This window comes from Dermochelys coriacea, chromosome 8 (assembly GCF_009764565.3).
Source record: "Dermochelys coriacea isolate rDerCor1 chromosome 8, rDerCor1.pri.v4, whole genome shotgun sequence".
In the NCBI taxonomy this organism is placed as follows: Eukaryota; Metazoa; Chordata; order Testudines; family Dermochelyidae; genus Dermochelys; species Dermochelys coriacea.
Window position 1 is genome coordinate 10,007,659 of NC_050075.1, and position 22,220 is coordinate 10,029,878.

Here is a 22,220-nt window from a genome sequence, read left to right on the forward strand (position 1 = left end):
TTGTGGACAATACCAACCTGGGAGGGGTTGCAAGTGCTTTGGAGGATAGGATTATAATTCAAAATGATCTGGACAAACTGGAGAAATGGTCTGAAGTAAATAGGATGAAATTCAATAAGGACAAATGCAAAGTATGCCACTTAGGAAGGAACAATCAGTTGCACACATACGAAACGAGAAATGACTCCGTAGGAAGGAATACTGCACGAAGGGATCCAGGGGGTCATAGTGGACCACAAGCTAAATAAGAGTCAACAGACTAACATTGTTGCAAAAAAAAGCGAACATCGTTCTGGGATGTATTAGCAGGAGTGTTGTAAGCAAGACACAAATAGTAATTTTTCTGCTCTACTCTGTGCTGATTAGGTCTCAACTTGAGTATTGTGTCCAGTTCTTGGTGCCACATTTCAGGAAAGATGCAGACAAATTGTAGAAAGTCCAGAGAAGAGCAACAAACATGATTAAAGGTCTAGAAAACATGATGTAGGAGGCAAGACTGAAAAAATTGGGTTTGTTTACTCTGGAAAAGAGAGGACTGAGAGGGGACATAACAGTTTTCAAGTACATAAAAGGTTGTTACAAGGAGGAGGAAGAAATATTGTTCTTCTTAACCTCTGAGGATAGGACAAGAAGCAATGGGCTTAAATTGCAGCAAAGGGGTTTAGGCTGGACATTAGGAAAAAACTTCCTAACTGTCAGGGTGGTTAAGCACTGGAATAAAATGCCTAGGGAGGTTGTGGATTCTCCATCATTGGAGATTTTTAAGAGTAGGTTAGAAAAGCACCTGTCACGGATGGTATAGATAATACTTAGTCCTGTCATGAGTGCAGGGGACTGGACTAGATGACCTCTTGAGGTCCCTTCCAGTCCTATGATTCTATGAAAATGGCCATGCTGACAGAGCAGTATGATAGGGTAGGGGTAGGTGGAAGCTTTTGTAAAGTAAGCAATTACTCTGATCTTCCTATAGCTCAGGCAAGTCTTTGAGTAAAAGAGGAAAGCAAATTGGAAGGGAATCTCCCCCTCCCCCAACTCTCTCAGATGCTTAGTTCAGAACAGCATAAGCTAAAGTGAAAACAATCTGAATCTAATTTAAACTTTAGTAGTTCTGAAGAAAATTAAATAGCTGGAACTGTAGCTATTGAAAGAAAAAGCAAGGAAAGAGAAATACACTGGGAATTGGCCAACAGCTCTCATTTAAATTTAGCACTTGTGTGGTTCTTTCAAAACAATCTCTTGTCAGTTCTCATAGGTACTGTTTGGAATAATTATTTAATCACCGTGGCTATGGATCAATGCACTCAAAGTGTTTGCAATTAACAAATTTTGTAAAAGGTCCAGCCAGGAATTCTTTATAACTAAGTATTCTGAGCTCGAAATGCGACTTTTACAATATGCATACATCATCAACTTTACAGTGGAGACCATTTAATTGCAAATAGTTTAGTGACATTCATTGTATGTCCTTAACAGGTTTAGTTTATAATGTGAATGGATTTATACGGGAATTCACTGTATATCTAAACTGAGACTCTGCCTTGGTTATTTATCAGGTTTATTCAACTGACACTCTATAATGAGACTCTGGGCCTCAATCTCCTCCCACTGACACTGATTTTGCCAAGGTGTAAATCCATTTGAGTCAAATCTGATTTACAAAGGTGCAGGAGACAGAAGGACTATTTGTAATATTTTATCTAGTCTCTTTATTAAAAGCCTGTCTTACGCTCTTTGGATGCCAAGGCCCCCAGTATTTTCCAAGTGTTCCATGCTCAAAGTGCAGGGATTTGGTTTTGACTTCTGGATATTTTAATGTCTCTCTGCTTGGCTAGAATGCTGGAACCTATAGTTCTCATTATTTCTGAGGTGTTAGGACATTAAAAGAGCCAACGTGGATCTCAGGAGTTTACAAAACACGCAGTACAAATTTTTTCTCCTTGCTGAAGATGACAGCCATAGCATATAAGGAACAGAGTCCTATTAATCTGTTCCTAATAATAATATGTGGCAATCCAGTCTTAGACCAAAGACATTAAACTTTTAAAAGGATTAAAATAATTTCCAGATTAATATAATCCAAGAGCATATGTTGGCAGTAGATGATGGTGTTGTACATAAATCCTTACATTTGAGTATTATTCAATGTAATTCCTATTTTCTCATTTTAAGTTTCAGACATAATATGTATTTATATCCTTCAGGAAGACGGTGTGCCAGATTCTGCTCTAGTCTACTCCTATGTTAACCTAGGTGAATGCACAGGTGTAGCTGACAGCAGAATTGGGATGCCCACTGTTTGTGTTACGTAGATAACAATAAAAACTGCTGTTTGGATTATAAAAGTTTGGTCCCCAAATGATTAAGTAAACTTGATAATCAAATCTGGTTTAAAACATAATCGGTGGAATGGTTTAAAATATTGATATTAATGGTAAAAGCTATATGCTAAAATGGATAAATTTATCTATTAAACCAATTAAGATTATTCTGGGTAACTTGATTTGAGGAGGCTTTAAAGCCTCCCTTGCTTCTAATGATAATCCTTTATCCTGAAAACAAACATTTGAAACACTTGAAGTTGTACAACATTTATAAGGTGCATTAACGGAGCAGTCCATTTTGCAGAATAAACTGAGGTTGCTAGGCTCTCTAAATGGAATAAGCATTTTAAAAGTGATGCCAAATTATCAGTTTCATTTCTGAAAACTGCCTAGGTAAAACATTACAATTATCTCTTGTTCTAAACAATACAGATTGCTGCTTTCACTGCTCATTAGTACTTACGTTCTTCCGACTAATGCCCATAGTGGCTAATGCACATTAGCACAAGCTGTACCAGTATAACTATTAAGTCCATACTTCATGGGTTTCAGTGTGGAATAACAGAGACTTGGTGGGATAACTCACATGACTGGAGTACAGTCATGGATGGTTATAAACTGTTCAGGAAGGACAGGCAGGGCAGAAAAGGTGGGGGAGTAGCACTGTATGTAAGGGAGCAGTATGACTGCTCAGAGCTCCGGTACGAAACTGTGGAAAAACCTGAGTGTCTCTGGATTAAGTTTAGAAGTGTGTGCAACAAGAGTGATGTCATGGTGGGAGTCTGCTATAGACCACCGGACCAGGGGGATGAGGTGGATGAGGCTTTCTTCCGGCAACTCACGGAAGCTACTAGATCGCATGCCCTGATTCTCATGAGTGACTTTAATTTTCCTGATATCTGCTGGGAGAGCAATACAGCGGTGCATAGACAATCCAGGAAGTTTTTGGAAAGCGTAGGGGACAATTTCCTGGTGCAAGTGCTAGGGGAGCCAACTAGGGGGAGCGCTTTTCTTGACCTGCTGCTCACAAACCGGGTAGAATTAGTGGGGGAAGCAAAAGTGGATGGGAATCTGGGAGGCAGTGACCATGAGTTGGTTGAGTTCAGGATCCTGACGCAGGGAAGAAAGGTAAGCAGCAGGATACGGACCCTGGACTTCAGGAAAGCAGACTTTGACTCCCTCAGGGAACAGATGGCCAGGATCCCCTGGGGGACTAACATGAAAGGGAAGGGAGTCCAGGAGAGCTGGCTGTATTTCAAGGAATCCCTGTTGAGGTTACAGGGACAAACCATCCCGATGAGTCGAAAGAATAGTAAATATGGCAGGCGACCAGCTTGGCTTAATGGTGAAATCCTAGCGGATCTTAAACATAAAAAAGAAGCTTACAAGAAGTGGAAGGTTGGACATATGACCAGGGAAGAGTATAAAAATATTGCTCGGGCATGTAGGAAAGATATCAGGAGGGCCAAATCGCACCTGGAGCTGCAGCTAGCAAGAGATGTCAAGAGTAACAAGAAGGGTTTCTTCAGGTATGTTGGCAACAAGAAGAAAGCCAAGGAAAGTGTGGGCCCCTTACTGAATGAGGGAGGCAAGCTAGTGACAGAGGATGTGGAAAAAGCTAATGTACTCAATGCTTTTTTTGCCTCTGTTTTCACTAACAAGGTCAGCTCCCAGACTGCTGTGCTGGGCATCACAAAATGGGGAAGAGATGGCCAGCCCTCTGTAGAGATAGAGGTGGTTAGGGACTATTTAGAAAAGCTGGACGTGCACAAGTCCATGGGGCCGGACGAATTGCATCCGAGAGTGCTGAGGGAATTGGCGGCTGTGATTGCAGAGCCCTTGGCCATTATCTTTGAAAACTCGTGGCGAACGGGGGAAGTCCCGGATGACTGGAAAAAGGCTAATGTAGTGCCCATCTTTAAAAAAGGGAAGAAGGAGGATCCTGGGAACTACAGGCCGGTCAGCCTCACCTCAGTCCCTGGAAAAATCATGGAGCAGGTCCTCAAAGAATCAATCCTGAAGCACTTAGAGGAGAGGAAAGTGATCAGGAACAGTCAGCATGGATTCACCAAGGGAAGGTCATGCCTGACTAATCTAATCGCCTTTTATGATGAGATTACTGGTTCTGTGGATGAAGGGAAAGCAGTGGATGTATTGTTTCTTGACTTTAGCAAAGCTTTTGACACGGTCTCCCACAGCATTCTTGTCAGCAAGTTAAGGAAGTATGGGCTGGATGAATGCACTATAAGGTGGGTAGAAAGCTGGCTAGATTGTCGGGCTCAACGGGTAGTGATCAATGGCTCCATGTCTAGTTGGCAGCCGGTGTCAAGTGGAGTGCCCCAGGGGTCGGTCCTGGGGCCCGTTTTGTTCAATATCTTCATAAATGATCTGGAAGATGGTGTGGATTGCACTCTCAGCAAATTTGCGGATGATACTAAACTGGGAGGAGTGGTAGATACGCTGGAGGGGAGGGATAGGATACAGAAGGACCTAGACAAATTGGAAGATTGGGCCAAAAGAAATCTAATGAGGTTCAATAAGGATAAGTGCAGGGTCCTGCACTTAGGATGGAAGAATCCAATGCACCGCTACAGACTAGGGACCGAATGGCTCGGCAGCAGTTCTGCGGAAAAGGACCTAGGGGTGACAGTGGACGAGAAGCTGGATATGAGTCAGCAGTGTGCCCTTGTTGCCAAGAAGGCCAATGGCATTTTGGGATGTATAAGTAGGGGCATAGCGAGCAGATCGAGGGACGTGATCGTTCCCCTCTATTCGACACTGGTGAGGCCTCATCTGGAGTACTGTGTCCAGTTTTGGGCCCCACACTACAAGAAGGATGTGGATAAATTGGAAAGAGTACAGCGAAGGGCAACAAAAATGATTAGGGGTCTAGAGCACATGACTTATGAGGAGAGGCTGAGGGAGCTGGGATTGTTTAGTCTGCGGAAGAGAAGAATGAGGGGGGATTTGATAGCTGCTTTCAACTACCTGAAAGGGGGTTTCAAAGAGGATGGCTCTAGACTGTTCTCAATGGTAGCAGATGACAGAACGAGGAGTAATGGTCTCAAGTTGCAATGGGGGAGGTTTAGATTGGATATTAGGAAAAACTTTTTCACTAAGAGGGTGGTGAAACACTGGAATGCGTTACCTAGGGAGGTGGTAGAATCTCCTTCCTTAGAGGTTTTTAAGGTCAGGCTTGACAAAGCCCTGGCTAGGATGATTTAACTGGGACTTGGTCCTGCTTTGAGCAGGGGGTTGGACTAGATGACCTTCTGGGGTCCCTTCCAACCCTGATATTCTATGATTCTATGATCTATGATTCTATGAATCACTTGGGATTTCAGACCTGGGACTGAGTTTTTATTAAGTTATGGAAGTAAAGGCAACGTCTTCCCTGGTGTGTAGTTGAGATATGGCAATGAGCAGAAGTAGTATTTGTGCACAAAGTGACTACTAATAAGGAAGAAGGACCTGATTTTATCAAATGTGAAAGAACAGAGCATGGTCAAGCATTGATATAGTTACATAAGGCTTAAAAGCAGTGAAAAAGAATTAAGAATTAGGAAATGTATTGTACTGATTTTCACACACACATTGCTTTTGTTATTGAGGATTGCAGCAATCAGGAATACAAGAAAAATTTCATTAAGAGGAAGAATAACTTTTTTTAAAACAGATTTTAAAAAGGGGCAGCAGCCCTTTTTAGAAACATCTAGGAGAAATGCATATCAATGCATACTTAAGGGATTCTTTTTAATTACATGCAATCAACCCAAGGGACTAAGTCAGGATATGTACTACATATCCTCTTTTAGCAGACAGGTTGATATGCATAACTAAACATGTTACAGGTAAACTGCAGATTCTGGGAAAGGTAATAAACAAACAACCCAAATAAAACTACTTTAATGCTTTAACATTCTTGACATGTGAAAGCATTTGGTACAGTTTGCTTTACACTTAGCTAAGATATGTGTAAAAGCAAGCAGAAATTAATGACCTTTTGATGCTACTTATATCTTTGACACCTCTCCGCCTATCAGAATGGTTCTGGAAAACAGTGTATGCATTTTATATTCCCTAGTAAGGGTAAAACATACAGAAGGAGGGACACATTCTACTCTCACATACACCAATAAATATTCAGAACCCCACTGATTTCAACTGGGGTAGGCTGGATTTTTACTGGTATAACTGGTCATAGAATCTGGACTTTGGTCTTTTTATTTTCTAATATTTGCTCTGTCTAATTTACTGCTACACCAATTTGGAAGTTTTAACGCCCCACATTATAAATACAATAATTTAGCACACAAATGTCAGTTTGGAGATATGTCCACTCCTCATCATTAACTTCCAGACTGCTCCACAGCAATCTGGAGAATGGGAGAAGTACTCCTGTAACTGAGGGCAGAACTGAGATCATTTTCCTGTTTCCTCATGAGACTCGTATCAAAACACTTTCATTGTGAATATCCATGCAGGGGACTTTACAATTCACTTTCAGAAAACACTCGCACCAGCAAAACCTTCTAACTCTGATGCTAGTAGATAATGAACACAAGAGACATGCAAGCATAGTTGAATCAAGTTAATTAAATATTGAAATGAGGATTAGTAAAGGATTTCCCCCCCTACTATTCATTTAGAGCTACCGGCAACATCCATTGAAGTCAACAAGAGTCACAGTTAGTCTCCCCTCAGGTTGTCTGGATTTGATCTAAACATGCACATGCATGAAAAACCAACATAGGGATGGATTTAAGTAGCAGGCCTCAACTTTAACAATGAGTGAAGGGGCTACATGCTCCACCCCTCTCATATATCAGGCATTTAACTAGGTCCAGTGTAGGGTTACCGGGCTCTTGCCATATAACCAATAACTCAGCATCTTCAGCTAACACTCAGCTCACTTCTAAATCCTCTGGCCCTCTCCCTGGTCCCAGAGGCCCTTGGTCAGGTCTCTCCTTTTTCACAGGCAAAAGGCCAACCAGTCAAATCCTGGCTCTCATTTACCTCTGGGAGCTGGACCTTTTAAAAAATGGTGACAACTGGCGATTGGATCAGACTCACAGAATCATGGAAACATGGCTCAGCATCCGTTAATTACATGAAGGGAGGGACAGGCAGTTACTGAGGCAAAATTAACTCTAAATACCCTTTAATAGCTTTTAACTGGGGGGGGGGGAAGCGGGAAGAGCATGAGAGCCAATTGTTGCCACTATTCCCCTCCTGGCTGGCCAATGAGAGGCAGAGAAGTCTTCCCACCCCGGCACATTCCCGCATGCATCACAGATAGGGGGAGGGTTCCCCCACCTAGGAGTTTGCCATCCCCCTACTAGTCAGACCAATCTCCCCACTCCCACTGAGATGGGGAGGGGCATTCTCTTCCAAACGCTCATGCATCTGTAGTCTCTACAGGCAGGATGTGGACTGGAGATTTGATGAGCCGCAGCATCTCACAAGGAGACACTTGGTAAGGAAGAAAAGTATCTGGTGATGTATCTCTCTGCCTGTTTATCACAAGCATTGCCAAAGGGCCATTACTTCTGACTGATGGAAAGACTTATGTAAATCACAAAAAGCTCTCAAAAGTAACTCTAAAAATCACCTAAGGGGCTTACAGTAAATAAAGTTTTTGGAAAAAGGGTAATCAGACTGCATTGAAAGCTTCTGATCATAACACCTTTCCTTTAGATCTTTTTAGTTCTGTGCATCCTTACAAGAAGGTGCTCTTTGAAGCATGTGTACTCCACTCTACTCATCATAAATGCCCTCTTTATAAAAGCACTTTGCCACTGCTCACACATTTTTAATCCAAGCATTAACTCATTTCCAAAGAAGCATCAGAAGGCAGTGATTCCCACCAATACAGATTCACAACTTTTGTTGCTTTTAGTAAATGATATATTAAGACAAATATATTAAGAAAATAATGATCAACACCACTGTACATTTCCAAAAGTATAGCTAAAAAGGAGAGCTCTTTCTTTAGCAAGTAAGTGATGTATTACATCAGGAGAGGGTAGCACATGCTATAGTTAATGGCTGAGTTCCAGCTTTCATTTTAGTTCTTTCTTTGCAGCTGCACACAACTTTCTTAAACAATTTCTAAAATGTTCTATGTGTTGTCTCAGCAAAAAGGTGATTTTTTTTTAGAATGTTTGAACAAAACCAGTGAGACACTTTAAAGTTATGGGAGCATAAAATTATATTCCCCCCTCAATATTTCCTGCTCTGTTTTTATACCATGATCATTACCATAGCAACTGAGCACCTTGGGTAATTCAAAAGTATCTCAAGCTGGGAACTTCAAACTTGAATTTTTTTTAGTAGATCTCACTGGCTTCTTATTGAGATTTAAGCAGCAGCAAAGTGAGTGAAATGACTGACCCATGTGGACTCAATCGGGCTGTGTGCGTCACATGCATTTGCCCAGGTGGACCTAAGTACACAATTGCAGCCTCAGTTATAATACACTCCTACACAAATTTATTAGAACAAACAGTGTCATCTCAGTTTAAGAGTAATGTAGAAGTTAATTCTTTACCTCAAATATCCTTAATTTTTAAAAAGAGGCTTAGTTTATACAACATCATCTGAGGCATATTTAACAGGAATACTGTGAAATACAAAAGCATATACTCATGTATTTACAATGAGCAGTCAAAAGGTAGCAGCATAAAGTAACACATTACTGGAATCCTCAAAGGTACCGCAGAGGTGTAAGTTATATGTCCAGTGTAATCAGGAGACAGATGCACCAGTAAGTGGCCACACAGTGTAACTTGCACTGATTTGGCATTCAGCTGTGGAGTAAGTGGTTGCAACTCCCATTGATGCCAGTGGTCCAAATTCTGCCTTAACATTTCACACAACTCTACTAATGTGAACGGACTTACTCTGGATTTATGCCTGGGTACATGACAGCAGACCCAGTGTGAGCTGTGTCAACTTACTCTGGTACTGCATTTGGCCCTACAGGGGATAGCGCACAGGGGATGGTGCAGGCCTAAATTAAGAGTACTGTAGAGAGGCATGTTTTATCTTGCAATATGTTAAATGTCTCATTAGTGACTTTTGTCTGTTACTGCCCTTCCGGTACTGTATTTTTTCCTATATACAACTAAATGAGTACTTTCCACTTCCATTATAGATATAAAATCAATCCTTTTTCTACTGCACTACATAACTAAAGTATCATGTAAGGTAATTTTGTATTCTCAAGCTAATTAAAATCCCTTTACTAAAAAATAAATGTAAGGCTTGACGCATCAACATATATAGTAAAATATTAGCCCTTCCTGAGTGATCAGTTAAAATAAATAACAACAACAACAATAATAAAAATTGAGGACCGAAAAGGATGAATTAAAAAACTTCTGGTAGTTCCTTCTCGGTTGAACATTCACAGATTTTTCACAGGATGCACTGCAGAATTGAATGTGTTTTCCTATCAATCTGTAATCATATTTTCTATAATAGAAAATTCAAATATCCTGGTTTCAACAAGTTGCTTTTGTAGAAGTTGCATTTGTTATACATGCTTTTACTTTACCATACCCAAAATAAAAAATGCAGTAGCTGCTGAATTCAATTCAGAACGCAATTATTCCACTTGTTTGGAAAATGAAGAGATACTAGTTCTCTCCTCAGCCACCTTAAATCACTTAAAAAAAGATTGATATATTTTAGTTAGCAAAAGATATACGTCTTTTCTTACCTAATGTTTCTTGTTTCAGAGTAGCAGCCGTGTTACTCTGTATCCACAAAAAGAATAGGAGTACTTGTGGCACCTTAGAGACTAACAAATTTATTAGAGCATAAGCTTTCGTGGGCTACAGCCCACTTCATTGGATGCATAGAATGGAACATATAGCAAGATATACACACACACACACACACACACACACAGATAAGTTGGAAGTTACCATACAAACTGTGAGAGGCTAATTAGTTAAGATGAGCTATTATCAGCAGGAGAAAAAAACTTTTGTAGTGATAATCGAGATGGCCCATTTAGACAGTTGACAAGAAGGTGTGAGGATACTTAACATGTGCAAGTCCTACATATGTTCCCAAATCTCTGTGGCATGACAGCCTTTTAAATTACACCATTGTCCTTTGTTGTGAAGAACAGGGTTTGCATAAATCTCAGCAAAAGTGTCTTTGAAGGAAAAGCACTCTAGGTAAGGATAACTGGGACTTGTATCTTTCAAAAGTTGAAGTTACTTGCATTACTTGGTAGAATTCTACTGTAGAAAGGTGAAAACAGCATAGATGGAAATACCGATAATTCAGATACTTCAGACATTTCTCAGTAAATTATGCATTTTTCCATCAAAATCTAACTTTAAGGATTAAATCAGGGCTTAAATTCAGCCAGACTCATCTGGAGCAGAGCTCCAGTAAATATTTTCAAACCCAGCTGAAGCCCCGAGCCCCGGCATACCCTCCCCAACCCACAGGGCTGAAGCCCCGAGCCCTGGTACTGCCCCTCATGGGGCTGAAGCCCTGAGCCCCAGGGACACCCCCTGTGGGGCTGAAGCCCTGAGCCCCCTTGACCCACAGCTGAAGCCCAGAGCCCTGAATGGGCGGGGGTGGGGGGGTGGGAGAAAGGGGAGGGAGCATGGGTGGCTCTGGGAAATAAATTCTGAGAATTTAAGCCCTGAATTAAATCCTTTGACAATGACTGGGGAGGGGATCTTAAACCAGAAGACTGAGGTCAGGGGTCTGATCCTCAGACTGGTGTAAATCAGTATTGCTCCACTGAATTAAATGGAGCAATGCTGATTTATACCAACTAAGGATCTGACCTAATATTTTCAATCTATCTTTGAAAAACAGTGAACCTTTCATTGACAGTCTTGTTTTTAATCCAGTCTCACCCTGTAGTTTAGGATTGTGGACTCCTTACTTTTTGTCATAAATAGTCCATGCATCATTCTTTCATTTCTATTAGACAGCTAGTCTAAGGAGATAAACGTAAGTGGCAATCTACAGAATGACTTCTCAAAGTGGATCTAGCCCACTACTGGTATTTTTAACTGGACTCCTTTTAGAATGGCTGGTAAAGATAAATGACTTCAAGATTTTGAAGCAAATTTTCTATATAGAGCTATAAAGAGGGGAGAGAGCCATAAAGTAGGTGATGTATGACCTCTCCTTTACTTCTCACTCTCCTCTGGTTCTTTGCCCTCGCAATACAAGCATGCTCTAGTCTCTCTCATCTTAAAAAACCCTTCCTCTACCCCTTGTCTCTGAGTAATCTCATCCAAAACCACAAATTCAACTATCATCTCTATGCTGATAATTCTCAAATCTATCTCTCTTCTCTACACTTGTTTCCTTCTGTCTAAACGAAAATCTCGGCTTGCACCTCTTGCATCACCTTGTGGATTTCCACCTGTCAGTTGAAATTCAACATCACCAAAACAGAAATCTTAATCTTTCCTCCCAAGTCTTCCCACTCCCTCCTTTGTCAATGTAGACAACACCAACATACTCTTCATCATTCAGGCCCATAAACTGGGTATCATCCTCGACTCTGCTCTTTCTCTCTAGATCTTCACATCCAGGCCATGTCTAATATTGCTGATTATTTCTGCATAACATCTCTAAAATATGACCTTTCCTCTCCACTCACACAGCTACAACTCTCAGCCACCTTCTCATAATCTCTTCTCTGGCTTGACTAATCCCATCTTCTCTGCTCATATCCATTCAAAATTCCATTAGAAAGATAATTTCCTAGCTCATCTCTATGACCATGTCACCCCTGCCTTTGCAGTCCAACACTGGCTTCCCTTTCTCTATTGCCTCAAACATAAATTTGTCTTTACTTTCAAGGTGCTTCAGTGGCCTAGTCCCACCCTTCATCTCTCATATGCTATAGAAAGGTCATCTCCCGCCTTCACTCTGACAGTGATGCTGGTCTTTATTGCCTTCTTGTTAAATGTTCAAATAAGTATCTTTCTGTTTTCTTCCACGCTGCCCCTCACAATTGAGAGGAGCTCCTCAAATATGTGCAAAACTAATGCATTGTCCTCCTTCAAACTCTCCTTGGCTGTGATGCCTACAGAAAAACCATGACAACATTTAGACAGCTGGTTTGTGTGACCAGTGCTTATCATGCTGGCCCACACTGTTTCATTGTTTCCTTGTACTCCCCCATCTGTCTATCCGTATCCATCTGTTGTCATGTCTTAGACTGTAAACTCTTTGGGGGCAGGAACTATCTTTTTGGTCGTGTTTGTACAATGAATAGCACAATGGAGTTTTGGTCCATGACTGGACTCCTAGATGCTACAATTATATACATAAATAATAAAAAATATTAATAACAAGATCCTTAGATAAAGAAAAACATATCTGAAAAGGGTGCACTGTATAACCTCTTTGAGATAGACAAATATATTCTATGGGCGTGAAAAATTAGTGTAATTTACTTGGCAAGTAGATGGATGGGAAAATAATAGTATGGGTATAGATAAAATACTAAACGCTTGATCCCATTTGCGCTGTTTGTCTAGATTAAACCTAATGTAGTCAAAGAAATTACACCAGATTTACAACTGTGTAAGTGAGATCAGAGTATCCAAGGATACCAGTCCCCTGCTTTGACTACTAGCCAACATTCTCACTCCCCCATTCAAATAAATGGCACATAATTCATAAAACACACACTCACCAGTTCATATTGGTTGGAAATCCTCTACCCATTCTTTTGTGAATCGTGCCAAAGGATTCTTTGAAGTGCCTCCTAAATTTTCCTTTAGAACTTTTTTGCATGGATCCCTCTACTCTTTATAGATGGTCGCTTTCCAGTTTGGAGCATCTGCTTCTGGAGAGATCTGCTAGTGAATCATCAGTTTCAGAGAAAGTCGGTCAGAGAGCATTTTCAGGTAACTTTTCTGGAGCTCCTGACTGGTGGGTGGCACTGAGTGAACCCTCCAGTTACTCTAAGTTGCATTTTGATCAGGTGAGAGGAAAAGCAACTTAAAACAGCTCCAGAGAATATAGCTGAAAAGACAATCTGCCTAGCAATCACATTTTCCAGAAGCAGATACTCAGAAACAGAAAGAAGTCATCTAGAGGAAGAGAAAGAGCAGAGCACAGTGCAAGCTTTGTGCTACACGAGGACTTTCCCTGACTATTCCGATGAGGTGTCTTTCCTGCTGCTTTGAGTACAAACCTGTTAGATCAGAGCTGCGGAGTGATCTGCTTACCTTCAGGTTTTGTTCAAAATGAGGGTCACTTGGATGCTGATGGGGAGGGAAGTGTAGCAGGAAAAACAACTAGCAGAGGAGTATAAGATAAAGTAGGAGGCTTCAAGACAATCTGAGCCTATTCCTGATCTCATTTACATTGATGTAACACATGACAACTACATTTGGAGTTAACAGCACTTACAGTAAAACTGGTATGAAATCAAAATCAGGCCCTCTGTTCATTTGATATACTTTACTTCAAAGGATGGTTTGTGCCCCTATCTCTAGGCCAGTCTAGTAGTTCCTTTCTTCAATGCATCACTACAGTTTTGATGATTGTGGAAATAGCATCAGAACTTTTCTAAAGACATACTGGCAGAAGCCTGTGCTGAATTATGCCCTTGCAGACACATTAGGCCAAATTCTTGTAAGTTACAGTAATGCAAATATGTAGTAACTTCACTGTTCTCAGTGAAGGTACATTGGATGCAAGTCAATGCAGAATCTGTCCCATGTTTGACTTTGATAGATGACACCACATTGATTAATCCTGTTTTTCTCAGATTATTCTCTCTCCAGTCATTTATAGATGAGTTTCGAATCAAAATCACAAACCCTAAACTAAATCTTCCTCATTACTACCTTACATTACCTCTCTTTTCCCCTTTTGTGCAAGAACACCTATTCCTGCAAGGAAAAGACCTCCTCAGGTGAATTATTGCCATCTCCAAACTGTTAAAAAAAATCCCTCCATAGTTTTCATTTTAAGAAGTAAAGTATTTCTTGATTCAGACAATTCTGTTATATAGATTTGTTCAGTTTTAAAATGAAGAGATCTGCTTATGAGTGGACAGAGTTTAGGGAAGCCAAAGGCCTTTTCTTCTTCTGTGATTGCTGCAATGCCATACCACCACCTAGATATTTAAGAGTATAATGACAGCAAGTATAGAAAAGCTGTCGGTTCTTGTATCTTAAGTGATCTTCTTTCATTTGTCTCTTTTGCCTCTTAGGTGCATCAATAAAGGCAGTTAGAACAAATTTACATTGTATATTCAAAAGACACTGTAGCTAAGTATGGGCGGCCTAATATGGAGCATGGTTATCAGGAAATTACAGTTACAATGCAAATAAAGGTAATAAAACCCATTTATCCATAACATGAGCCATAATGAACAAATGGCAATAATTATCCTCAATAAAGTTTTCCTGACCTACTTCAACACTTCCTTTCTTTCTCTCTTATCATTTGTTTTAGAAAGTTTTGCAGTTGATTTCTTGACACCCACACATGCACTTACCAGTTTGTATTTCCCATTAATTCTGCCTATAATAAAAAGAATCACTTCTCCTTGAAACACAAGTGCAAGTTTGCTTTCTCATCACTAAAAAAACTAACTTTCCAACTTCGTGCTCAGCAGAGCTCAACACATCTCATGGACTTTTACTCTGATAAGACTCCCACAGAACGAGAGAATGCAGCGAAGTATGGTAGGTGCAATTAAAATTGTGTTATGCTGCTGATCCACTAGGCAGATAAATTCTATAAGCACTAAATCACATCAGTTGGTTTTAAAAAAAAAATTACATTTGATTGTCATTTCCGTAAGTACTACATTGGTTTAAAGATGTGGAAACCATCCATCTGAAATGAATTACAGCAGTTCACAAGTTCTTCAGAATAAATATAGGTCTGTGTGACTCCCTATCAAGAGACTTAAAGGTTTATGCAGAATGCACTGAACCAGTTTAACAACAATTACTAGCAGAAGTGATCCACACACAAAGATTGCCTGACTAGTGGCATATTAATCCATTTTATTCAATCCAAAGTATAGACTTTTTAATGGAAAATACAGAGATTTTCTAGGGAAGCAAGTCAGAGGTTCAAATGAAAATGTTTTGGTGTTTTTTTTTATTTGCCATTTGTTGAACAAATTAGATTAAGTGAAAATAACCCCGCGTCACATGTCATAGTGTGGGCAGCCTCTTCGGTTTGCTCTTATTTTCAGTGGGATACGTCGCTATCCTCCCTGTGTATTAATCACTAACATTTCATTATCATTAAGAGTCAAATTACAGCAAGTTCCACGTGTCCTATTATAAATCAAGAGTCCTGTTTACACGTCAAATATGTTTGAGAGTTCAAATGGGCTGGCACTTTACGAGAAAGTTGTCCTTTTATTACACTCATCAGTCTGTGAAAATTAGAGTAAAAAGTAATCAGTTTCAATCACATCTAACAGATTATCATCATCTACACATCTTTCGCAAACATCATACCCTCTTCGACTGTAGCGGTAATGCGAAGAAGCTAATTAAAATGACTTTACAAATGCAAGCAAATTATTGGATTATAATAAGATAAAGATAAAATGCAACTGCACGATGTTTTCAACTAAGCTTACGTAAAAAGTTTTTATTTCATGTAAATGCTTTTTATGGGATATGTTTTGAAAACAAAGAATACATTCATATTATGTTGCATTTTTCACTCATTTATATTTGGTAATTTTTTCCAGAAATGGAATATTACTTTATATATTCATGAAATTATTTGGCACCGAGACATAGCATAATACATGATGAACAGCTGACAGAGAGGACTGTGATGTTGAGAATCAAGAAATCTGGGTTCTAATCCCACCACTGATGCAAACTTTTTGTGACCATGGGCAAGCCATGTTATCCTCCCTATACATTTGCTTCCCTATCAATCAAAAGGGTTAATAATACTTTCCTGACTCAGGGGTGTATTGAGGCTAGACCCATTTATGTTTGGAGGCATCTAGAGATGGGAGCTATAGAAAACATGTGTGTAAGTGTTGGCAAGGATTGGCGGGGGAGGGAGGGAGAGAACATGTTCCCCCTCCACCTTTTCCCTCCCTGCTGATATCCCCCCCAACTCTGCCTGCCCAATGGCTGGGGAGGTACAAATGAAAATGCTCCCCCCTTCACCTAAAACATGTCCTGCTGATGCTCCTCCCCATTTCATATTGCCCCAGACCAAGTAATTCCATGTCTCATCTGGTTCAATGTCCTGCTGGTGAAAGATGAGAAGAGCCTGTATGATCAGCCCCAAACTTTGCAGTAATCTACTTAGGCTCTGGTTGATTGCTTTAGCATTGGAATGTTTTCCCTGTATTTTAGTCTTTTGCCTTGTGACAGTCAAAAACTGGGGTGCCAAAGTAGTAAGAATAAACTAAATATGGTCAAATAGTGACACAGATTTAACACTCACGTTCTTCACCTACACTTAGTCCTTCATATCAGTTTCTTTTCTTCACTCTTTTGTAAGATCTTACTGCTAGTATGGTCAGCCATACTATTAATCTGTCACATCACACTTTTTATGGTCAAGGAGACCCAAGACCTCAATTCTTCATATTATTTAGAGTAATAAAAAATTCAGCACCAGAAAGCAATGCTAAAAGTACAGATATGGGACTTCTTAATGTGGTAATTCTCTTGCAACTATCACATTTTTAGGTTCCAAAGTTATAATTCTAGCAACTTTTAATTTCTTTCTTGAAAATTAGAAATTTAAAGAGACATTTAATATTGCAGCTTGAATGCCAACTTTGACCAGATGTGTATCTCAAGTCTTTCATATACTCAGTGAAGCTTATGAAATGGAATTACATGCAAGTGTTCCATTCACCATCATATTTAATTTCTATTTCAGTTTATATGTCTCCTGAAAGATATATGTCATTTCCTTGAGTACATTTCCTTCAGCGCTGAACTTTTAAAAAACCTCTTTTTAAAAAGTCTGTTTTTTAAAATTTTATCTCAGAAAAATTCCAACTACAGAATTGCCTTAGAACAACAGTATGGGCTTGTACATGGAGTTATTCAGGAATAGGTGTTCCAGAGTAAGTCCACGTATGGACACTCTTATGCCAGAACAATAAAATAAATACTAACTAGTTCTTATATAATTTTTTCATCAGCAGGTTTTAAAATACTCTGGGTTAAGCTAAACAGGAACCTGGGCCAGCCTTACAGGTGGGTGACATAGGCAACCGCCCAGGGCATTGTGGTTGGGGGTGTGTGCTGTGGTCAAGAGGCAAGGAGTAGGGTTGGCCTGGTGTGCAAGGCCACGGAAGGGAGCTTGGGCTAATGGGGGGGGGGAAGGCAGAGAGGCCTGGTGGCAATATGGGTGTGGGGAGGGGAAGCCTGGGGAGGCAGTGGGGACCATGGGGAATTGTGGGGGTGGGGGGAAGAGGGAGGCAAAGGGGCCAGAGGCGCCATAATACAAGTTTGCCTAGGGTGCCATTTTACCTAAGGCTGGCCTTGTTTATTCTGGAATAAGAGTGTCCACACATTGAGTTATTCAGGAATAGCTGTTTCTGAATAATTTCATGTGGAGCCAATCTCTAATAGAAAAGGAGTACTTGTGGCACCTTAGAGACTAACAAATTTATTTGAGCATAAGTTTTCGTGAGCTACAGCTCACTTCATCAGATGCATTCAGTGGAAAATACAGTGAGGAGATGATTTATATACACAGAGAACATGAAACAATGGGTGTTATCATACACACTGTAAGGAGAGTAATCACTTAGGATGAGTTATTACCAGCAGGAGGGGGAAGGGAGAGGAAGAAAACCTTTTTGAAATCTGAGAGAGCTGAATGGCTTTCACCCCATATTCTTTCAGAGGTTTTATTTTTGAATAAAGGAGAAGGAAGAGATGGAGATGAATACTCTGGGCTAGATCTTCAGCTGGTATAAATGAACTTAACTCCACAACTGGCCCTCTGATGCTACAGAGAATGCTAGAGAAAACTACAACTATTTTCAGAATCCCACTGAAAACAGATAACCCAGTCCTTCCTATTTTTAATTTCTTTTGTTTTATTTCATGGAACTTTTGTTACATCACAGACATCTACCACACCTTCGGTACATTTGGTATATTGTAGGGACCTACCACACCTTTGATACAAACCATTAATAATGACAAAAAATATCATAAAGGTTGGTTCTGAGAGGGTTTTACATGGGAGTAGTCCCACTGCCTTCAGTGAGGCTAGTTGGATGAGTACAGGTTGAAGGACTGGGTTTGTAATCTGAACCAAATAATTATAATTGTTATAAAATAAAGAGAGAAAAGGTGGGTGAGATAATATCTTTTATTGGACCAACTTCTATTGGAGAGAGAGAGAAGCTTTCAAGCTTACTGTAAATTGGTCCAATAAAAGTGTGACAGGGTAGACTAGGCTCAGAGGCCCCCTGCTGAAGGCCTCAGTGTCCTGCCACACCCATCCCAGGAAAGGAGCAGTGGAGCTAAGTCCTCCAAGCATCTTAGAGAGATTGCATAGGAAGCAGCCAATCGGAGAGGCCGCAAGAGAGGGTTATTAGCCAATAAGAGGGTTGCAGGCGAATATAAAAGGAGCTGCAGTGCAGACCAGTCAGTTCCTTGCTGTAGCCAAAGGAGTGCAGATGGTGCTCCTGGCTGGCCAAAGGGAACTGCAGCACCACGGACAATTCAGTGCTGGCACGGACCAGGGAGCGAGGAAGAACTCCTGGCTGGCTGCCGGGCCTGAACACGGAAGAGCCTTGACCTAAGAGTGAAGCATCGGTGAAGGCTGGGCCACAGAGAAGTGGCTCATGGAATTGAAGGCAGTTTCGTTAAAGGGAAATGGTGACATGTGGCTACTATTCTTAGGGTCCCTGGGCTGGGACCCAGAGTAGTGGACAAGCCCGAGTCTCCCCCCCCACCCATAGGCAACTGGGGAAGTGGCCTTCAATTGTGATAAGCCCCCAAGAAAAGGATCTGAACTACTTAGTGGCCCAGTTGGGGAGTGGAGGGCCAGAAGTGCCCAGAGAGGGTGAAACCACTGCCTTCAGGACGAAGCCCAGGAGGTACGGCCTGATACCAGGGCCGGGACTGTTTAAAAACTGCAAATATACCCAATCAGAAGGGGTGCTTCTGAGAGGTGGGTGCCATGCCGTTACAAAAATATATTAACTCACCCACCTTGTCTCTCTAATATACTGGGACCAACACAGCTACACCAACACAGCATACATAAAATGAAGAGGCCATTAACATAAATGCACAAAGAGAGTTGATATTAAAAAAGAGCAGACCAAACTGACTATAAAACATACATAGAAAAAGAGACCTCCAAGCCATCATGTTCTAAAAAAGATAAAAACACAGATAACTGTTATTATATTTCAGTATGATAATATGGGGTTATGAGAATTTATTGCTACAGGCAGTAAAAAAAATAACCAATAGTTTAGTGATCATAAATCACCTCAATTCTCTCATCTAGTTAAAATATAGCAATATTATGGGACTTATTTTCTTCTCACAGTGCTTTTGCAAACAGTGTTATTTCCTTGACTTGATCTACACTGATGCAAGAAGAGAATCAGGTTCTCCATGTGAAAGACTCTTATTTGTGGATTATCTAACATTGCAAAAACAAACTCTGCAACATCCGGCCGGTTTGTTTACCTGTCAAGTCCGCGGTTCGCTGCTCCAGGCCAATAGGAGCTGCTGGAAGTGGCACGGGCCAAGGGATGTACTGGCCGCCGCTTCCAGCAGCTCCCATTGGCCTGGAGCAGTGAACCTGCAGACGCGACAGGTAAACAAACCGGCATGGCCTGCCAGGGGCTTTCCCTGCACAAGTGGCGGAACAAGCGCTCTAATGTCTAGGAACCGTATCTCAAAATGGTTATTGAGAAAGAGTTGAATCCAAATATAATATCCCAGATGAGCATTTTGGAGAAGGGGGAGAGAGAGAGCTGGCAGAATACAGAGGCAGAGCAGCATTATGCCTTCTTAAAATGATGATTTCCTAAAAACATTTAATATTTAAACTGACCTGCATGAAGGCTGAGATTTTAATGGGCATTAGGCACCTAGCTCCCTTAGGTTCTTTTTGTAAATCTCAGTCTCAGCTCAGGATTCTGGACTCTTTGTAGCCTGGCTAACAACCTAGTTATCAGACCATCTGGCTGGTTTGCTCTCTTCTGGCTACTTTGTCACCTTCTTATTCATCATGACCTACAGCTGAGGACATTTTTCATACTGCAGACTCATAGAAAAGCCTTGTATCATCTTGTTAAAGGTTGGCATACTTGGCTTGCAACATACACTTGTCTCCTCAGGAAAATAAACATGTTTAAAGAAGCTTTGGATTTGTAAAATGACAACAAATATAACAGCCAGTTTTCTACTTGCCAAAGAAATGACTAGAATGAGGGGTTTAATTTTTTACATGCCCTTGTACAAACTCATCTATATTTTTATTTCTTTATTACCAGCATGTTCTCAAGGGAAGCTGATTTCTCATTCCAGCAGCAGTGACTTTAGTAAGTCAAAGTATCCAGTTGCTCGAGGAGGCTTTACTTCATCATTCGTCATTGAAATCCCACTGTGGAATGCTGGCTGTTTTCAAGGGAGTAAGGAGGTGAAGGACGAAAACAAGTGGCAATTATTCCAAACTGTGAAGAGCTTGAAGACTGGCATTCTCATACAATGAGAATTAGGGTAAGAAAACAGAGTCTTCAATACGTTGCTAAACAAAACACCATGTCCCTGAGGAGGACACTGAATTCTGGGCTTGTATCATTTGCTATGCTATAAAATATGATAGCTTTATATATGCAATATTTTGTACAACTCTTCATTAGGAAGCAAGTACATTGTGATGATGACCAGAGATTGTATTCACAATCTATACTGGTATGATACTTAACAATACTACAATATTTCATGAGTAGTAAAAACTCTGCTCCTATTCTTCCACTTACTATGCTTGCAAAATTAACTTCTGAGCAAACCCCTTGACCAGCTAGTTGTAAATAAGAGACAGCTCCTTCTAACTTCTTTCCAAGCCAAGTTCATGCAGCATCTCTTTCACTGACTACAATTGTGTCTGAAATAAAACGCATTTAACTTGTGTTTGTGCTTTGCAGGCCTGAACAGTTGGAATACAAGAATGTGAGATTCATCCATACCTTTCCATAGATATACTGGCTTCACTATTAGCCAGCTGAGAACCATACAATACTTATTTTAACTCATGTGAGGTAGGGCACTAGAAACAGTACTGAATAAAGATAAGATAACCTCCCTCTTAAATACTTTCATCCATAAGCTATATATCTCATACTCGTCCATATCTAACTCTCCTTGCCATTTTTTGTAAAAAGTCCGTTTTTGGGCATAGAATGATGCTTTTACATCTTTGCCTTAATATGTAGATATCTGAAGACATCATAAGACTCTGCTACATTCTTTGATTAAAAAAAACAACTTTCAAAATCTGCTCTAGTAGCTTTGTTAGGTTTCAGAGTAGCAGCCGTGTTAATAAGAAATGAATAATATCTCTGAACAGTATAATTTCACTCAGGAAAGATCTGCAATAGCTACTCCATGACTTCCTTTATTCTTAAAGGATGAAACAATTCCAAGTTTGCTTAAAAATGAGATATTTTAATTTTCCTAGGCCAACAGGAGGAGTTTATACATTTCAAAACCCACATTTTTAACAGCTGTGTTCACTAATATGAATTGACCTCTCCAAATTTCATCGGGTTCTGAATTTATTTTTGAATGAAAAGACCAAATCTCTCTCTGAGAAGCTTGCTATATTGTTTTCACTTGCATTTTCTTAATTGTCACTCTTATCCCCATGTCTCCATTGCACACACCATCTTTCCTTTCT

The 22,220-nt window shown here is 40.4% G+C and overlaps 1 protein-coding gene across 3 annotated transcripts in view; it reads right to left on the minus strand.

Moving 5' to 3' along the window:
• Nucleotides 1-22,220, minus strand: part of SPOCK1 (SPARC (osteonectin), cwcv and kazal like domains proteoglycan 1) — a 513,799-nt gene that overhangs the window by 38,932 nt on the left and 452,647 nt on the right. The window lies entirely within an intron of this gene.